The 21661-nt window shown below is 46.9% G+C and overlaps 1 protein-coding gene and 1 pseudogene across 2 annotated transcripts in view; both read right to left on the bottom strand.

Annotated features, from left to right (window-relative positions):
• LOC126268104 (uncharacterized) overlaps window positions 1-21661 on the bottom strand; it is a 634297-nt gene that overhangs the window by 333142 nt on the left and 279494 nt on the right. The gene's annotated exons all lie outside the window — the stretch shown is intronic.
• On the bottom strand, window positions 5127-5244 carry LOC126291472 (5S ribosomal RNA; annotated as a pseudogene).

Raw genomic sequence — 21661 nt, forward strand, 5'->3', positions numbered from 1 at the left:
TAAGATGAACCTCAAGAAAAGCAAAACGAGGATAATGGAATGCAGTCGAATTAAGTCGGGTGATGCTGAGGGAATTAGATTAGGAAATGAGACGCTTAAAATACTAAAGGAGTTTTGCTGTGTGGGGAGCAAAATAACTGATGATGGTCGAAGTAGAGAGGCTATAAAATGCAAACTGGCAATGGCAAGGAAAGCTTTTCTGAAGAAGAGAAATTTGTTAACATCGAGTATAGATTTAAGTGTCAGGAAGTCGTTTCTGAAAGTATTTGTATGGAGTGTAGCCATGTATGGAAGTGAAACGTGGACGATAAATAGTTTGGACAAGAAGAGACTAGAAGCTTTCAAAATGTGGTGCTATAGAAGAATGCTGAATGCTGCAAATTCAGTCGCGATTTAAACCTTTAACAAACTTCCCGGAAAAAAGAAACTGCATGTTAAGTATTCCTAACATGCAGAGAACCGAAATTTGGAAACAAATTGTAGCTGCTGTCGTTTTGAGAGGAGCCAATAAATTACTCAAAACGGTGACAGTGTGAGAAAAAGGGGATGTACTCATCTACTATGCCTCAGCATGCAGCATCGGTCCCTTGATCTGCCACGTAGTTTGCAGTGACCCTTTTTCTTAACTTACCGGATTGTCGCACTAGTCAACTCATAACAGGACTGGCCGTCGCATCCGCCCCATTCAGTTTAAGGTTGAGAAAGACCCGTAGCTGCTGCCTCCTCGCCGATTGCGGTCGCGTCTTTCTATGGGCATCCACCACCGTCTAGCAGAAGCAGTGTAACTATTCATTATTTGGCACAGAAGACAATAACGCCATTCCAGTACAAGGAACGATTCGTTCACATACTCGGGCTAACATGACAAACCAGTGGCACCAGTCACGTGTTAAGTTCACCACAATTTTCTCCTCTATCACCTTCATCTGCTTCTCACGGTGTAACATTCTGTCTCCGATTTGTTCGCAGTCCTGTGTATTTAGATATGATTCAATACACGTTCCTTGAGTCGTTCGTCGCCGTGTAACATCAGCGAACACTGCCCTCGGCTTAATATTCCATTTTGCTCACCTCCGATTTATTATTGGTGTTTGCCAGTATCCAAACAAATCAGGAGCCCCCTTCAAGTATCAACGTTGCTGAAGCCTTACAAAGCTGATAATGCATAGGAAATCAATTTGAAATACTGGCGGCCATTTAACATTTACCGCTCCCGCAAACTGGGGCACATTTCTTCTAGTGCAACAGCTATGCAAGGCAGCAGAGTGAGGCAGTGCAACTGCCTTCGACCAGAAAATCTGTTTCAATTTTTAAGCGACCGGGAATTTGGCAACAGGATACGACTCCACAGAACCTAGGAAATTTATGATCCATAACGCGCCAGTTCTGTAAAATTCGTGTTTCTTCCCTGAATAGATTTCAACGCAAGGTTCACGTAAAGGTACTAATCACGATAAAAAGTTGCAAAGTGTCAATGTAAGTTACAATAAATAAGCCGTGCATACGAAATTTCCTCGAAGATTGAAGCTCTGTGCCGGACCGGGAGTGAGTGCCGGTTATTCTGGAAACCCTGCATATTTTATCGTTTTCTTAATAATTTTCTAGGCTACGGCCTTTCCGTCATGGACACACCGGTTCCCGTCAGTTCACCAAAGTTTAGCGCTGTCGGGCGTGGCCGACACTTGAACTGGTGACCGTCCGGGCCGCCATGCGCTGTTGGCATTTTTCGGGGTGCACTCAGCCTGTTGACGCCAATTGCGGAGCTGCTCGACCGAATAGTAGCGGCTCCGGTCAAAGAAAACCATCATAACAATCGGGAGAGCGGTGTGCTGACTACACGCCCCTCCTATCCGCGTACTCAGCTGAAGATGATACGGCGGTCGGATGTTCCCGATGGGCCACTTGACGCCTGAAGACGGAGTGTTTTTTTTAAGTAATTTTCTGGGACTGAGTAATAGATACATAAAAAAACTCTAAGACGAAAAAACGACGCACCACAGAAGTATTATCCGATGGAGCGGAAATCGATAGATGTGTTGCTCCAAATGTTCTCAATTGCGGTGAGATCCGGCGCCCTTGCTGGCCAAGGTGAGGTTTGGCAAGCACGAAGAAAAGCAGTAGAAACTCTCTCGCCGTGTGCGGGCAGGCATTATCTTGCTGAAATGTAAGCGCACAACGGCTTGCCCTGAAAGGCAACAAAACGGGCCGTAGAATATCCTCAACGTACCGCTGTGCTGTAAGGATGGCTTGTCGTCGATATGGAATCTGACCGGTAGAGTGAAATTGTCTTCAGTGAAGACTCACGCTTCGAGCTGAGGTGACCAGCGAAGACGTATCTGGAGATGCCCCGGACAGTGGTGGGGTACCAACCTTATTGTCACCCTCCGTGTGGCCCATAGCCAGGAGTGATGGTCTGGGATGTTACTTCATTTTATGGCAGGAACCCTTTGGGGTACATCACAGCAGGACATCGGCGATATTCTATGCTCCGTTTTAATGCCTTCCGTGGAAGGCATTACATTTACGCGGTGAATGTTTCTACTCCTTGTCTTCGTGCTTGCCAAATCCCACCTTGGCCAGCTACGTTGCCAGACCTCTTCCAACCCGAGATCCTTTGGAGCATTATGAGCAGTGCCCTCCAACCAACTTTGCAGTTTGACGATCTAATGCGCCAGTTGGACAGAATTTGGCACGACATCCCTCAAGAGGACGTCCAGAAACTCTACCAATCAATGCCAGGCTGAATAAATGGTTGCTTAAAGGCCAGGGGTGGACCGACGCTTTATTGACTTGCTCAATTTGTGAAGCTCTCTTCTCTTGATTAAATCACCCAATTTTTTATGAAATTATAATCATTTGTTCGTCGGTCGTGTACATCGCATCTACCGATTTCCGTCCCATTCGGATAATTCCTTCTTGGTGCGTCGATTTTTTTGTCTTAGAGTGTGCTAGTAGTGATCAGAATACAAACACTGACATTTATCAAAGCTACAACGTTCGTTAGAACTGTCATATCGCCGCCGATGTGGCCGAGCGGCTCTAGACGCTTCAGTCTGGAACCGCGCGACTGCTACGGTCGCAGGTTCGAATCCTGCCTCGGGCATGGATGTGTGTGATGTCCTTAGGTTAGTTAGGTTTAAGTAGTTCTAAGTTCTAGGGGGCTGATGACCGCAGATGTTAAGTCCCATAGTGCTCAGAGCCATTTGAACCATTTTTGAACTGTGATATCTGTTGTGCGCCGCAACTACATTCCACATTTCAGAGACCAAAGTCCGTAGTGTTCTTTCCGGGGCATCTACGGAGTCAAGAGCATTTTTTCCGTTTGTAAGTAACTTTAATGTAGAAAAAGCTTCGGGTGTTCTGATATAATTCAAGTGTTTTTATCTAAAAACGACTCTTATAGACAATATACTACCCTGCATAAATCTCATGGCTCATAAATGATGCTGATGATGGCTTTGGAAACTATACCTAAATCGCCTGGTATAAAGGCCTTCCTGACTACCATTCTTCTCTCTGTTAAGACGACAGCGGAGCTGCAACGACGAAAGCAACTGTTCCAATCTTTCGAGCAAGAGACAAAGAAATGTTACTATCAGATTCTTGTTCCTCCTTCTTATGACGAGGAAAGCCAACAAACAAACAAATAGCAGCGGTTCTTTCATAGGTACGAGTCAGAGGACTCGGCCTTCTGCCACCTGGAGGTCCTCATGGTTGCACCCTCCAACACTCGCCATTGCCATTTTGATGGACTAACAGCACATTCCTAATGAAATATCTTATCTTTCCTAAATATGGCACTTAGCCTCTTTATACACTTAATGCAAATACGAACGAATCATAGCACTCTCTCTCTCTCTCTCTCTCTCTCTCTCTCTCTCACACACACACACACACACACACACACACACACACACACACACACATGCCGTTCTGTACACTCTCCGTATAATAACGATGTTATTCACTGAAACATAACATTACTTATTCGCTCCTCAATCAAGTTAAATACTGACGAATATAAGACATTTAAAGATCTTTTACGTGTTTAACCACCCGTTACGGAAGTGTAGATCATCGACTAAAAATACGTTATCGAAATTTTCAACACCGTCAAAATTCTGAATTGAGAATGAAGCGTAGGCAATGTATCTACAGAAGTAACCATGGTTATCGAACAAGTATCACAAATGTAGTCTTAATTCTTGAAGCCAATGCCGATGATATTAAAGGAAAACACCTGACTTCTAATTTCTAACCTCCGTCTCTACTACCGACAAACTGAGTCTCTTTCTTGCCTGTAGTCCTCTTACTCCACATCCCTCACCTGTAAAATGACTCTCACCTTATAAAAGCTGTCGGTCATAACTCCCATTATCCGCTTCACTGAATTTCACATCATCTCCGACAACGGATCATCTAACTAATTATCACTTTTAATTAAAGTTATTGACGAATTAGTTCTGAACGTAATTACTGGATGTTCTGCAGCCAAATAATACAAAACAACTTTTGTGAGACTGAATTTGTGCCATACGTAGGAGAAAAAGTCTTGCTATTAGGATTAGGGAGGAGGGAGGTTATAATCTCCCAGTAAAGAGCCCCTACGGCATCCAAACGTCTTGGGGTATCACTTACCTCCTGCTACAGGTCTTAGGAAATAGTCAGCTTTTCAGTGAGTGGAGGTTTGGCCCTGGATTATTATAGAATCATTGACCTACTAGGGAGGTTTGAACCGCTCCGAGCAGCAGGTAGTAAGTACCAGTATCGTTCCTGGTACTTTCTACTCTTTTTTTTTAAACTACCTACACGAGAAGTAATGCACATTATAACGTGAGACGTACATCAAACGTACAACGTGAACATTAATAAAGCCGACAAACTGTAGGGACGGATTAAACTAAAACACTAAACTAAACGCCTCCCGCACAGGCCATAAAGGCGCAGAGGTACCGACTGGCCGCCGTGTCATCCTCAGACCACTGGCGTCACTGGATGCGGATATGGAGGGGCACGTGGTCAGCACGCCGCTCTCCAGGCCGTATGTCAGTTTCCGAGACCGGAGCCGCTACTTCTCAATCAAGTAGCTCCTCAGTTTGCCTCACAGGGGCTGAGTGCACCCCGCTTGTCAACAGCGCTAGGCAGACCGGATGGTCGCCCATCCAAGTGCTAGCCCAGCCCGACAGCGCTTAACTTCGGTGATCTGACGGGAACCGACATTACCACTGGGGCAAGGCCGTTGGCAAGGGCACGGATTCCTGACTGGAAATGGAAGGAAAATGTCCTATAAACATTTTTCCGGAAATGGACGGTGTGCGGGCAACAACAAATCGTTTCAGAAAACAGTACAGAGCTGCACTGCATCCACGTCACAACAGATGTTCAAAGTGGCCTCCATGCAATTGCAGGTGATAGGAATAGTAGCGGTTGTCATGCAGGATACACATAATCGTACTTTGGCGAACACCACGTTGCCGGGACATTTTCCTGCAGCCTGCAGAACCTCGTTTTCTTTATGTGGTGTACGCACCGTTCAAATGGGTCTGAGTACTATGGGACCTAACTGCTGTGATCATCAGTCCCTTAGAACTTAGAACTACTTAAACCTAACTAACCTAAGCACATCACACACACCCATGCCCGAGGCAGGATTCGAACCTACGACCGTAGCGATCACGCGGTTCCAGACTGTAGCGCCTAGAACCGCTCGGCCACTCCGGCCGGCGTACGCACCGTGTGCCACCTCCCAGTTCGTTCGTCCTACTCAAAGGCCCCATGATCACTCAGACGACCAAAAAGGGTTTGAAATGTTGTTTGATGTGGATGCTGTCTGTGAAGATACTTGTTTTGTTATAGTCATGCTGCCTCTCGACCGCTTCTATCTGCTTGGCCGTACACAAACACAATCTCGGCTTGTTCCCGACATGAATATCGGGCCATTCAGCTGTTTACACTGCGCTGCGTCAGTCACACAGCCTGCAACACACGGCACGTGGTCAGAGCAACAGTCATTCATCAGCGCTATATACTGTGTCGACATATTTCCGAATGATTGTTTTTTCCTCCATTTCCAGCCAGGAATGCGTCCTTGCAATTTCGGTTTTGTTAATGTTCAGCGTGTATATCGGCTTCGCGTTATGACAAAAATCCAACGGCCAAGCGACAATGGCAACGCCGATTCCCGTCAGATCACCGAAGTTAAGCGCTGCTGGGCTTGGCTAACACTTGGATGGGTCACCGTCCGGGTCTGCCGAGCATTGTTGCCAAGCGGGATGCACTGAGCCCTTGTGATGCCGACTGAGGTGCTACTTGATTGATAAGCAGCGGCTCCGGCCACGAAAACTGACAACGGAGAGCGGCGTGCAGGCCACATGCTCCTCTATACGCATCCAGTGACGCTCATCGTCAGAGGATGAGACTGCAGTCGGTAGTTACCGTTGGACCTTCTGAGGCCTGTTCGGACGGAGTTATGATGAAAACTTTTATAAGTAACTATACGCGCTATGTTCAGCTCAGCAAAAATTAGTAACATTTCACGATATCATGAGCCGGCCGCTGTGGCCGAGCGGTTCTAGACGCTTCAGTCTGGACTGCTACGGTCGTAGGTTCGAATCCTGCCTCGAGCATGGATTTTTGTGATGTAGGTTTAAGTAGTTCTAAGTTCGAGAGGATTTAGATAAGATATGTGTATGGTGTGAAAAGTGGCAATTGACCCTGAATAAAGAAAAGTGTGAAGTTATTCACGTGAATACTAAAAGCAATCAGCTAAATTTCGATTACGCGATAAGGCACACAAATCTGAGAGCTGTAAATTCAACTAAATACTTAGGAATTACAATTACAAATAACCTAAACTGGAACGATCACACAGATAATATTGTGGGTAGAGCAAACCAAAGACTGCGATTCATTGGCAGAATACTTAGAAGGTGTAATAGGCCTACCCAACAGACTGCTTACACTACACTTGTACGCCGTATTCTGGTGTATGTCTGTGCGGTGTGGAATCCGCATCAGGTGGGACTGACGGATAACAACGAAAAAGTACAAATAAGGGCAGCTCGTTTCGTATTATTGCGAAATAGGGGAGACAGTGTCACAGACATGATACGTGAATTGGAGTGGCAATCATTAAAACAAAGGCGTTTCTCGTTGCGACGGGATCTTTTCATGAAATTTCAATCACCAGTTCTCTCCTCCGATTGCGAAATCATTCTGTTGGGACCCACCTACATAGGAAGTAATGATCATAACGATAAAACAAGAAAAATCAAGGCTCGCACAGAAAAATTTAAGTACTTGTTTTTCCCGCGTGCCGTTCGAGAGTGGAACGGTAGAGAGAAGTATGAAGGTGGTTCATTCAACCCTCTACCGGGCACTTAATTGTGAATAGCAGAGTAGTCACGTAGATGTAGATGGGACTGATTACCTCAGATCATAAGTCCCATAGTGCTCGGAGCCACGTGGACCATCACGATACCACGAGCTTTCCTTGAACTGCAGCAGGATGACTAGACGTGGAACCGTCCTGGAGGGACTGGAACGAGAAGAACTCGTCGCACCTATCCTGGATTGAACCCGGAAGCTGCAGAGGAAAATCTAGTCCTCTGCTCACTAGACCACTACGTCAACATCTTGTTAATATCATTCCAATTTTAGTGTATGCAGTGTCGAGCTAGTACTAGGGAGAATGCGTGAAGCGTTCAAAGTTCGCTGTTGGCTGACAGCGAGAGTGAATAATGAGATGGATGAAGATAACGTTCTCAGGAGGCCCGGTTTCAATAAGCCCATTTGACAGGCTGGTTTTTGAGCCGTCTGTATGTTCATCAAAACGAATATTATGTTCATGTTTCACCCGAACGGTTCAGATTGCTGTAAGCACTATGGGACTGAACATCTGAGGTCATCAGTCCCCTAGAAGTTAGAACTACTTAAACCTACCTAACCTAAGGACATCACACACATCCATGCCCGAGGCAGGATTCGAACCTGTGACAGCAGCAGTCGCGTGGTTCCCGACTGAAGCGCCTAGAACCGCTCGACCACGTTTCACCTGAAGTAGAGTGTAAGAGACAAAAAAAAGTACGAATTTGATATTACGGAAATTTTGGAGAATTTGTCATTGAATAAGTATAATGATAACTCCTCAGAAATGGAATTGCGTTTACAGGGCCTCATCGAACAGGCTGGTGTTTTAGTTAAGACTCTGCATCTGTATGCGAGAGATTTGCAGTATAAATCCCAGTTTGGTCATCCTAATTTAGATTTTCTAATGGTTTCCCTAAATTACGTAAGGTGAAAGCCTGTAAGGTTCCTCCAGAAATACTGCGATCCCCGTGCTAATCGATTAGATTTCGCACTCTTGACCACGCTTTAAGCACTGAGCGCCCCCCCTTTGCTTTCTACGGAGAGCAGCCACACGGCCGGCGGCGCGCAGCTCGTTAACGTAATGGTACGGCGGCCGCTGCTTACCTCTTCGGCCCAGCTGCCTGTTGTCGTGTGGCCGCGGCGGCAGCGGCAGCTTGTGGCCGCAGCCCGTGGCGCGCTCGCTAGTCGGCGGCCGCTCGCTATTCCTGGCATCGCCCCGTGACGTGACGGACGCGCCTGCAAACGGAACTCACGGAGCCGTGTCCGCTGCTTTTCGCTCAACGGGACATACGTACGCAGCACCCTGGAAATGGGACACCTCCAGCAGATTGCTCGCCGCGGAAGCAGCTCTCCACGGTTGCGTTGCAATGTGGAGCGCGGAAGCATCCCGCAAACGAAGACAGTGCCGCTGGGGATTCAATGAGTTACTTTGTCTCAGAAATAACCAGTAAAAGTAAGAAGGAGTTCTGAATGCATAATGCAAGACAACTCTCTCTAATGTCAAAGACCGAAAACTACAACAGAAACTATAACAAATTTTTTGGAGTAACTTTTAGAAGTCCGGTCGTTAAGTAAAGGCCGTCCGCCACTGCGTGAAATGTAATATTCTCGGCATACTCTTGATACTGTGGATCTCGGAATATTGAATTCTCTGACGATTTTCGAAGTGGAATGTCGCCGCGTTCAAAGTCCGTTAAATCCTGTCGTGCGGCTCTTAGCATAAATTAGTTTAAGTAGTGGGTAAGTCTAGCGACCGATGACCTCAGCAGTCTGGTACCTTAGGAATTTACACACTTTTGAACATACCGTGTCGGAAAGCTTTTCACATGAATCGCCTGGGTACAAACGACAGCTCTGCCAACGCACTGTCCTTGTATGCCTTGTGTGGACGATACTATATTAACACCACCTGGATATGTGCACATCGCTGTCCATGACATTTCTCGCTAGTGTAGATTAATCGGTTTGGCCTTCAGCGATACTGCCGCGACGCTGGTAAGGGAAAGGAAGCCAAGTGGATCAGTACATTCTTCTGAGTTATTATGTACGATAATTCTGGGTCATTTATTAACGTTCCTAGAAACTGCTAATACGCGAACCGTGTTAAAAAAGTAAGTAAGTAGGTTAAAACTGGACTTTGTTAGTAGGCTGTAGGATGTACGGAAGTGTCCACCTGTGGGGCGGATGTGCGGGCCGCTTTTGGCGTAGCGGGAGAGTCGGCGGAGCGTGGCGCTGTCAGACGGTAAGAGCAAGTGGCGGTGATAAGGGGGCGAGCTAGCGGCCGGTGGCGCGCGCTGGCTGCCGGCTGCACGCCAGCTCAACGGGGCCCACTGGCCAGCTTCCGCTCGACGAGTTAACAGGCTCTGAGCGCCGGAGTCACATTCCGAGGCATGTCCGGAAACCAAGCACTATTGTGAGAGAAAAAAAACCTCACAAAAATACTTACCAAATCAAAATTTATTTTTAGAAGAAAGAGCATTTCTTGAACTACTTTTCTACATAGTTGCCAGTATTGTTCAGAAATTTGTGATAGCGGGAAAGCAGCTTTTCTATATCCTCCTCATAGATGATGATGATAAGAGTTTGAGAGCGCACGACAGCGAGATCTTTAGCGCCAGTAATAAAACGTAATGAGACGAGTGTGGAGGAATCTCATAAAATTACGAACATGATAACTATGAATAAAAACGTAAAATTAAACATACATACAACACACACACACACACACACACACACACACACACACACACACACACACACACACACACATACCATAGTGTCAAATCCAACACTAGAGGGAGAAATCAGTGTAAAGAATTAAAAGAAGACAGCAGATAACTGCTGTTGGCTGATTGCTGGAAGAAAAGGGTGTGAACGAGCTAGACTGCAACACGCTAAAATCTACACTACTAGCCATTAAAATTGCTACACCAAGAACAAATGCAGATGATAAACGGGTATTCATTGGACAAATATATTATACTAGAGCTGACATCCGATTACATTTTCACGCAATTTGGGTACCCAGAAAAACCACCTCTGGCCGTAATAACGACCTTCATACGCCTGGGCATTGAGTCAAACAGAGCTTGGATAGCGTGTACAGGTACAGCTGCCCATGCAGCTTCAGCACGATACCACAGTTCATCAAGAGTAGTCACTAGCGTATTGTGACGAGCCAGTTGCTCGGCCACCATTGACCGGACGTTTTCAATTGCTGCTGAGCAGGGCAGCAGTAGTAGTACATTTTCTGCATCCAGAAAGGCCCGTACAGGACCTGCAACATGCGGTCGTGACCGACATGAAATGTAACGTCCACTGTTCGAAGTGCCGTCAATGCGAACAAGAGGCGACCGAGACGTGTAACCAATGGCACCCCTTACCATCACGCCGGGTGATACGACAGTATGGTGTTGACGAATACAAGCTTCCAATGTCCGTGCACATGGATGTCGCCAAACACGGATGCGACCATTATGATGCTGTAAACAGAACCTGGATTCATCCGAAAAAATGACGTTTTGCCATTCGTGCACCCAGGTTCGTCGTTCAGTACACCATCGCATGCGCTCCTGTCTGTGATGCAGCGTCAAGGGTAACCGCAGCCATGGCCTCCGAGCTGATAGTCCATCCTGCTGCAAACGTCGTCGAACTGTTCGTGCAGATGGTTGTTGTCTTGCAAACGTCCCCATCTGTTGACTCAGGGATCGGGACGTGGCTGCACGATCCGTTACAGACATGCGCATAAGATGCCCGTCATCTCGATTGTTAGTGATACGAGGCCGTTGGGATCCAGCACGTTGTTCCGTATTACACTCCTGACCCCACCGATTCCATGTTCTGCTAACAGTCATTGGATCTCGACCAACGCGAGCAGCAATGTCGCGATACGATAAACCGCAATCCGACCTTTATCAACGTCGGAAATGTGATGGTACGCATTTCCTTTCCTTACACGACGCATCACAACAATGTTTTACCAGGCAACGCCGGTCAACTGCTGATTGTGTATGAGAAATCGGTTGGAAACTTTGCTCATGTCAACACGCTGTAGGTGTCGCCACCGGCGCCAACCTTGTGTGAATGCTCTGAAAAGCTAGTCATTTGCATATCACAGCATCTTCTTCCTGTCGGTTAAATTTCGCGGCTGTATCACGTTATCTTCGTGGTGTAGCAATTTTAATGGCCAGTAGTTACGACCTACACGTTTGGGTCAGAGTCTACATATATCACAAAATTTTAAAATCATCACAGTCGTCTCGTCATCAGATAAAATAGAGAGCAGGTCGCCCTCTTAAATTTGCTTCTGCCCTTTCGTCATGAAATAAAACGCTCTCATTTAAAATGTGGTGTACATTGACTTGAAAGTCACAAGCATCGCTGGAGTAAGAAACCATGCGTGATGAGATAGTGCCCAATGCGGAGGCGGGTCAGGCTCACCTCACCGCGCCGGGGCGACCGGTACGACCTCCGTGCTCGGACAGTTGCCGTCACTAACTGCAGCTTATTGTCCATCACCGCTTCCTCCCATAACTGCAGGGATTTATGACCCACTAGCGAAATGGCTGAGTCCAGGGGAATGGCGCATTCTGTAATGGTGTGTTCCCTGATAGCCTCTTTCGCGGCTTTGTGAGCCTGTTCATGCCACCAAGATGCTGCCAGCCACTCCTCAGCCACTCCTCGCTGTGACAGCGACTTCCTCCAAAATCACGCTTCAACTTCAAGAACAAGTGGTAGTCAGAAGATGCAAGATTGGGAATATACGGGGGGGGGGGGGGTGATCGAATTGCTCCCAACCGAAATGCTGAATGAGGTTTTGCGTAACACCAGTAGATCGGGGACGGGCGTTGACATGAAGCAACACAATAGTACACCGTGGCAGGTGCGGAGTCAGCGCCGTACGTCGCTAACTGAAGGGGTCCGGGTTCGAATCCTGATCGGTGAGAGATTTTCTCCACTCAGGGACTGGGCATTGTCCTTACACTCATATTTCCATTATTGATACGAAAGTTGCCTCAGACACACTGTCGTATCGTCTTTACAGTACTGACATGGCTGCATGGGCAACAATCGAAAGTAAGTGAATTAAGAGCATTTTTTTCCGAACCGTATGTCGAAGTCTTATGTGTTTCACAGTATCGTATTGCATTGACGGTTTCACCTCTGGGAAGGAACTCATCAAGCAGAGTTTCTTCTTAAGACAAATGCCTGAACAATGGCTGCAACTACGTAGGAAAAATGTTTAATAAATGCTCTTTCTCGTGTAAATAAATTTTGGTTTGTAAAACGAAATGCTTTTATGAGTTTTGTTCCAAAATGGTACTTAACGTCCCGGACATGTCTCGTACATTAGCGCACTTTCGCTGACAGCTTTGTCTCAAAACGCCGAGCTACCACCCCACTCCTCCACCTCCAAGAGAAGAGAAGGGCACAATACTTCACTCCTCTCTGCGCCACACTGACGTTGAATGACGGATAGTATTACTCATTTCTCTTTCTAGTGCTGTGTTTATGAATGTTGCTTCCTGGACTCGGGTAGGGGCGCCGGCCCCGGATCGAATCCGCCCAGCGGATTAACGACGAGGGCCGGTGTGCCGGCCAGCCTGGATGTGGTTTTTAGGCGGTTTTCCACATCCTACTAGGTGAATACCGGGCTGGTCCCCACGTCCCGTCTCAGTTCCACGACTCGCAGACATTTGACACACATTCACACTATTTCACGATTTACAGTAGTCGCAGACAGCTGGGGCACACTAATTCCGTCCCAGGGGGTATGGGGTGACGGCAGGAAGGGCATCCGGTCACGCCTTAAAATTAACCATGCCAAATCCGTACTTAACCCTGCAGACCCTGTCCAATGCGGGATAAAGGCAGTAGCAAAAGGAAGAAAAGAATAGTTGTGCAACAAATAAAGCCTCGCTTTGAAGGTGATGTTAAGAATTCAAAGCGAGTGGTGACGTATGCATATTCCACATACAGGGCTCCGTGGCTAGCGTCACGCTGATGTGTACGACCGCATGCTACAGCTGCAGAGAGCAGGTCGGCGATTTCAAAGCGCATTTGACAGTATGAATGACGTTGTAAGAGATGCAATAGCAATAGAATTCCAGATGGATACAGCTTGAGTCACTAACTATTGCCACCTTGAATAACTCAGAAATTATAATGGTTGAAATTGCTCTGAGCGCTATGGGACTTAACATCTGCTTACAAAACTAATGTGTACGACGGCGCCGAAAGTACAGCTTCGAGCCGGCCGGTGTGGCCGAGCAGTTCTAGGCGCTTCAGTCTGGAACCGTGCGTCCGATACGGTAGCAGGTTCGAATCCTGCCTCGGGCATGGATGTGTGTGATGTCCTTAGGTTAGTTAGGTTTAAGTATTTCTAAGTTCTAGGGGGCTGATGACCACAGAAGTTGGGTCCTATAGTGCTCAAAGCCATTTGAACCACTTGCGCAAATGCAGTGACTACTTGTGACAAAAATTGTTGACTCCGGGATCGAAAAAAGGCGTGGGTGGCGCCTTCCTTTCTCCCGATCTCTGAAGAGAAAGCTCACAGTTCCTCTGAACGTTCAGAAGAGAGCTAGTGGGCTTCATGGTCTCCCGTTTGTCGTATTACTCTATACAATCCGACATTGTCATTCACTTCGGCGGGATATTGTAGTTCGGATTTTTCGATTCCAAGTGCAAAGGGGGATGCTCTCTCCCATTCACGCGATGGTTTCTCTATTCTGCGCGCAAGAGAATAGAAGTGAAGCACGTTTGCAGACACGTCTCCCTGTCGCAATGTCTGCACGTGCAGTACGTCTCTGTGGCCGCCGGACAAAGGAGGTGGCGGGGCCGTGACGCGTCACACGACGAACACTCCGGCGCAGACATCGGTCGGCTGCCAAACGCTTCAGCTTTTGTCCCGCATAACACGTAAATTCTCAGCTGCTCTGCTGAACCAGGTCCTACTGAAGGAATCTGCCTCTGCATTTCTTCCTTCCATAGGTGTACGGCGGCAAGTTGAAAATTTGTCGATCCGTCACAGAGATGGTACTGATGCCACTTATGTTTAGTGTTAATATGTGTGTATACGTTGTGCAATAACGTAAGTTTGCGGAATTCGTAGTTTATTCCTCTTTTTTAAAGTAGGTACGAAGAATGTGTTCAGTTAAAACGAATAACCTGGAGTAGCGCCCAGTTATAATTTTTTTTATATGACTTATCGACATACATACATACATTAATACTTTTTCCATAGATCTTGAATAAGACATTTCGCAATGATGTGAAACGTGTCACTTTAACTTAAGTTTTCTTTACACAAAAAATAAATTAATTTTTTTACAGTTAGTACTTCATATGTAAAAATTAACCTATCGAGTAGAAGGAGTTGTCATTCAGAAATTCTTTTAATTTCTTTTAAACGTTGGTTGGCTATCTGTCAGACTTTTATGCTATTTGGCAAATGACTAAAGATTTTTGTGGCAGCATAATTCACCTCTTTCTGTGCCAAAGTGACATTTAATAAGGAATAGCGAAGATCATCCTTTCTTCCAGTGTTGTAGCTATGCACTTCGCTGTTATTTTTGAACTGGGTTGGATTATTAATAACACATTTCATATGTGAATACATGTATTGCGAGGGTACTATGAATATCCCGAGTTCCTTAAATAAATGTCTGCAAAATGATCTTGGGTGGGCTTCAGCTATTATTCTGATTACACGCTTTGTGCAATGAATACTTTCTGTCTCAAGGACGGAAGCCATTTACGGTCTTCTACTAGGCGGCGAGGAACCCAGCGGGCACATAGCTTTGAGTACCCCAATTGACGGAGTAGCGTGTCAACACTATGAACAGAGACGTCGTGTTGAGCAGCGAGGTGTTTGATTGTGATTCGTCCATCACCTTGAATGAGAGTGTCCGCACGTTCCAATGTTGCAGGAGGCATAGTTGTGTGAGTCCGACCGGCGCTAGGGAGATCGGACAGGTTTGCACGACCATGTTGCGATGACAGATCCCTCGCCCAACGACTCACGGTGCTTTTGTTCACTGCCAGGTCCATTTTGTAAGCGCCTATGAATATCTGCGATGCTCTGGTTTTTCACCAAAAGAAACTCAGTGACAGCTCTGTGCTTGGAACGCACCTCCTTACAGACGCCATTTTGGAGGCGCTACCTATCGAAACTTCATGACAGTATACAGGCTGAAGCCGGAATGTTCAACGATGTCCGACAACTAACTCCACATTTTTTCAACTGAAGTTGTTCGACAAAAAATGTGTTGCGGTACTTGTTCAATGCCTCTCGTACTATTTACTAAAACGATTGCGCGGCCCCAGCCATGTGGTTGAATAGGAGAGACATCATTTCTAAACATACGTGAGAATTCTGAAGTTGATAAAATATCTACCACAGATTAAAGGAAGGAGCAAGTGAGACAGGCGGCTGACGTAGCCTCGGGTCGCGACGGACTGGTTCACCGGCCACTCTGACTGTGATTTTTAGGTGGTTTCCCACGTTCGTTAAGGCAAATGCTGCGCTGGTCCCTAATTTCCGCCTCACAAAATACTCACAGACAGGCGGAGCATGTGACTTCCCCCCCTTAGTGACGACTGCGACAACCGGAGGGGTATCCTGCTGCAAAGTTGAATGAATTAAATTTGCCAAATCGTGACTACAGCACACCCTGCACTAGACGGGATTATCGCTATGAAGAAGGAAATCCCATTTCATGCATGAGCTGCAACATTTTATTTCGGCTGTTCTATCAACGTGCTACAGTACTGTGGCACGGGGATTTCAATATGTATCACGACTACACTCACGTCCATGCAAAAAAGAAAAAAAAGCATTGAAACTTCCTGGCAGATTAAAACTGTGTGCCGGACAGAGACTCGAACTCGGGACCTTTGCCTTTCGCGGGCAAGCGCTCTACCGGAAGTAAATCTGTGAGGACGAGGCGTGAGTCGTGCTTGGGTAGCTCAGTTAGTAGAGCGCTTGCCCGCGAAAGGTAAAGGTCCCGAGTTCGAGTCTCGGTCCGGCACACAGTTTTAATTTGCCAGGAAGTTTCATATCAGCGCACACTCCGCTGCAGAGTGAAAACATCATTCTGGAAACATCCATTAGGCTGTGGCTAAGCCATGTCTCCGCAATATCCTCTCTTTCAGGAGTGCTAGTCCTGCAAGATTCGCAGGAGAGCTTCTGCAAGTTTGGAAGGTAGGAGACGAGGTACTGGCGGAAGTAAAGCTATGGCGACGGAGCGTGAGTCTTGCTTGGGTAGCTCAGTTGGTAGAGCGCTTTCCCGCGTCCAGAGTTCGAGCCTCGGTCCGGCACACAGTTTTAATCTGCCAGAAAGTTTCATATCAGCGCACAATCCGCTGCAGAGAGAAAATCTCATTCTGAAAACATCCCTTAGGCTGTGGCTAAGCCATGTCTCCGCAATATCCTCTTTTTCAGGAGTGCTGGTCCTGCAAGGTTCAAAATGGTTCAAATGGCTCTGAGCACTATGGGACTCAACTGCTGTGGTTATCAGTCCCCTAGAACTTAGAACTACTTAAACCTAACTAGCCTAAGGACATCACACAGATCCATGCCCGAGGCAGGATTCGAACCTGCGACCGTAGCAGTCGCACGGTTCCGGACTGCGCGCCTAGAACCGCGAGACCACCGCGGCCGGCCTGCAAGGTTCGCAGGGGAGCTTCTGTAAGTTTGGAAGTAGTTCCCTTAAAAGAAGGAATTTATTGTTTTACTACCGTAATTTCGTGCTTGGGTCTTAGCGCTTAAGTATTTCGTCTTGGTTTTAAACTTACTTAAGCGAATTTTTTTAGGGGTCTTCTTAGCAGTTGGCTGTTTAATCAAATTGATTCCAGTGTTTGGCTATTACCGCTAAACGATTAACCGTTTAATCTTTGTTTTAATTATGGAGTCATTGTAACACTTAGATTTTGGTCGGGGTCTGGAGCAGTTTGCATTTTGTATTCTTTGGTCGGGCCTCGAGAATCAGTTATTTTGATGCTCAGTCTTGCATGAATTGTGTCTGTTTGTTTGCCCTAGGCTTCCCGAGTTATTCGTAGCGTTGAAACCGTTGTCTCTGGCGTGTTCTCCGCTACCCGCCGATTCACTGGGCGTGGATAGTCCATGTCGGCTGTGTACGTGTGTGCGGCGTGGTGTTCCAACTCCTGTCTTGCGGTATCCACTGAGGCGACGCGGCCTCCGTGTTTCCTACGGCGTCTCTCTCTGTAAGTTAAGTTCTTAATCTGTATCGCATTCGAACTTAAGTTTAAATCAAACTGTCCACCACAATAAGCCATCCTAGCCAAGATTTGCTTCGTCCAGTCCGTCCTTTGTTATTGCTGCGTTAATGTTTGCGTGATTTGAATATCTTACAATCCTTAATTCTAGATAGCTGTAAATTATAGAATCGTTGTTACCATTCAGTTCCTTGTGCCTGAAGGGCACTAAAAATCTTTATCGTAGTTCTGGATCAGTAAATTTAAAAATATTGTCAACTGCTGAACTTGTAAAATTTTGAATATTGTTGTCTTCCTGTTTGAAAATTTACTGATGTCAAAGACCGCCTCCAGTTTTGTGAAACGCTGAACCTGCAAACTTAAAACAAAGAAAGGGGTTATCCTTCTGTTTCTAAATTGCTAGCGCCAAAAGAACGCTAACTTATTTTAATCAGAATCTTGTGCTCGTAAATTTTTTCCAAACGAGGGCCACCTTCTTTGTTTAAAGTTTACTGTCTAATAAGTGTTCTCATATTGTAATGGTAATAGTTTTTCTGTAATTGTGGTGAAGTCACATTTGCCTGGTTGGAATTTTAGGAGTGCTTCAAAGGCTCTGAATGTAGAACTTGTTATTTTAAGCAGTCTGGTTTTCGAGGTTTGTCAACCTGAAATGAAGCTTACAGTTACTATTGATCTATATGTTACTGATGTTTTTGGTATATCTTGTTAAATAAAGGATTACCAACTATTGTGAAGCAACAAATGACTTTCCGTAAACTCAACCTGCACCTACATCCCGACCGTTATGTTGTCGTACCCTGAGGCGTCCACTGAGATCTCAGTAGGATGTAACCAGTGGCGGCCCGTGGAAAATTTTATCAATGTGCTACAATGTGGTGGCCTAGAGACTTGTACCTGACAACGCTAGTAGTCGTAACTAAATTGAATGTCTTGATTTTATGTATATAAACTGAACTTCAAATGTATTCAAATTTTCTAAAAGATAGTTTAACATTGTGTGGAATAAAATGAATTAGTGACAAATATTGGTAACGGCGGGAATCGAACAGAGTCGACGAATAGCGAGTCAACGCACTACAGCACTTGCTCCATGGCACCAATATGACAAAGGCTCCTCACAAATTCCACATACTCTACATTTGCATAATACGCTACACCCAGTAAAAAAAAACACTGACTTGGTGCTGTGAGCAACCTAGCACTTGTGGTGGCAGGGATGACGTCACAGACAGCTGCGTCCCGACTCTCTGAGTTGATCGTAGCACGTTGACCATCATTTCGTCACTCGACAATGGTTACTTGTTATTGCGGAGACAGAGCACACTGGCACGCATTTGAAGATAAATGGCGTAACTTAAGTGCGATTTCTGATTCGCGTTCAAAGATAAATTGAGCGATTTTAGTGCGGTTTTCACTTCTCATTCAAAAAGGAATGGCTTAGTTTTAGCGCTATGTTTACAGTGTGCTGAGTACATTACTGCATAACAACGAGTCGCCAGTTATGTACACTCCAGGTGCAGCTCGTTAGTAGTTTCTGCCAGTTTCGGTTTTGTGTTAGATGGTGACGCAGTATGCATCCCACGTTAATTTTCTGATGATTATGTCGAGGTCCCATACTCCGAGGGGCGTAGGAGACGATGCGGGAGACCAACACCTTCTACTAGGCAATGTCCTAGCGGAGGTGTTTTGCCCTTGCATTCCTCCGACCGTAATGGGGGTGACTGATGATGATGAAGACGACACAACACCCAGTCATCTCGAGGCAGGGAAAATCCGTGACCTCGCCGGGAAGCGAACTCGGGAGCCCGTTCGCGAGAAGCGAGAACGCTACCGCAAGACAAAGAGCTGCGGACGTTAATTTTCTATGAATGATTAGCTCCAAGTGCTGCATCGTGTTACTAAGATTACTGAGTTGATTGAACATGGAGAAGTGGAAGTTGGTGAGTCGGAATAGGCGAGTGATACAGCTAAGGAAGGTAACATGGCTGTTCAGAGAGTTTGCTGTAGTTTCCATTTGTTACACCACTAGGCAAGGAGGCACACGTGAGGTTAAAGACAGCCATTCCAGAGTTGGGAGGTGTACTGGGTAGTTAGGTAAACTGTGTCGACAGCATATTGGCGTGGTGGGTAAGCTGGAAAACACATCCACAGATATATGCATCTGTTGTTTGCGAGTGCTGTAGCACGCCTCCGTTACACATCCACGACAGCTGTGGGAGGTGTCGTAGCAACGCACAGCTACGCAGAACTGGCAGAAGCTGCCGCTCCGGTCGCAGTACGACAGGGCAGAGCGCTCTGCCCCGTGGGGTGTCGCGGCGTGTCGCGCTGCCTTCCCGGATGCACAGAGGCGAGGCGAGGCGAGGCGAGGCCGGCCGGCGGCGTGCCCTTGACCGCGGCCGCGCATGCGCGTGTGACGCGCCGCTGGCCACTGCGACCCCCGACCTCGTGGCATTCCGGCCCCGCGCGCCGCACCGCGGCACCGTACCGTTCTGTACTGTCCGGCCCCGCTCCGCTCCCAGCGCCCTCCCTCCCCGGCCGGCGACGCAGGAACGTCACCATAGCCAGTCCCTAACCAGGTTCCGCGCTCGCAGTAGCTTTCGTGCTCCAAGTACAACGCAGTTCTAAAACATCCATTTTGCTCAACGGGGGCACGACCCTAATTGCACTTTGCGTCTCTAACGGCTTCCAGGGGCATATATATGCGCTACTGGCCATTAAAATTGCTACACCAAGAAGAAATGCCGATGATAAACGGGTATTCATTGGACAAATATATTATACTAGAGCTGACATGTGATTATATTTTCACGCAATTTGGTTGCATAGATCCTGAGAAATCGGTACCCAGAACAACCACCTCTGGCCGTAATAACGGCCTGAGACAAACAGAGCTTGGATGGCATGTACAGGTACAGCTGCCCATGCAGCTTCAACACGATACCACAGTTCATCAAGAGTAGTAACTGGCGTATCGTGACGAGTCAGTTGCTCGGCCACCATTGACCAGACGTTTACAATTGGTGAGAGATTTGCAGGCCCGTACAGGACCTGCAACATGTGGTCCTGCATTATCCTGCTGAAATGTAGGGTTTCGCAGGCATCGAATGAAGGGTAGAGCCACGGGTCGTAACCGACATGAAGTGTAACGTCCACTGTTCAAAGTCCCGTAATGCGAACAAGAGGTGACCGAGACGTGTAACCAATGGCACCCCATACCATCACGCCGAGTGATACGCCAGTATGGCGATGATGAATACACGCTTCCAATGTGCGTTAACCGCGATGTCACCAAACACGTATGAGACTATCGTGATGCTGTAAACAGAACCTGGATTCATCCGAAAAAACCACGTTTTGCCATTCGTGCACCCAGGTTCGTCGTTGAGTACACCATCGCAGGCGCTCGTGTCTGTGATGCAGCGGCATGGGTAACCGCAGCCATGGTCTCCGAGCTGATAGTCCATGCTGCTGCAAACGTCGTCGAACTGTTCTTGCAGATGGTTGTTGTCTTGCAAAGGTCCCCATCTGTTAACTCAGGGATCGAGACGTGGCTGCACGATCCGTTACAGCTATGCGGATAAGATGCCTGTCATCTCGACTGCTAGTGATACGAGGCCGTTGGGATCCAGCACGGCGTTCCGTATTACCCTCCTGAACCCACCGATTCCATATTCTGCTAACAGTCATTGGATATCGACCAACGCGAGCAGCAATGTCGCGATACGATAAACCGCAATCGCGATAGGCTACAATCCGACCTTATCAAAGCCGGAAACGTGATGGTACGCATTTCTCTTCGTTACACGAGGCATCACAACAACGTTTCACCAGGCAACGCCGGTCAACTGCTGTTTATGTATGAGAAATCGGTTGGAAACTTTTCTCATGTCCGCACGTTGTAGGTGTCGCCACCGGCGCCAAACTTTTGTGAATGCTCTGAAAAGCTAATCATTTGCATATCACAGCATCTTTTTCCTGCCGGTTAAATTTCGAGCCTGTAGCACGTCATCTTCGTGATGTAGCAATTTTAATGGCCAGAAACGTCCAAAAAGTAACG

The sequence above is a fragment of the Schistocerca gregaria genome, chromosome 1 (genome assembly GCF_023897955.1).
Source record: "Schistocerca gregaria isolate iqSchGreg1 chromosome 1, iqSchGreg1.2, whole genome shotgun sequence".
In the NCBI taxonomy this organism is placed as follows: domain Eukaryota; kingdom Metazoa; phylum Arthropoda; class Insecta; order Orthoptera; family Acrididae; genus Schistocerca; species Schistocerca gregaria.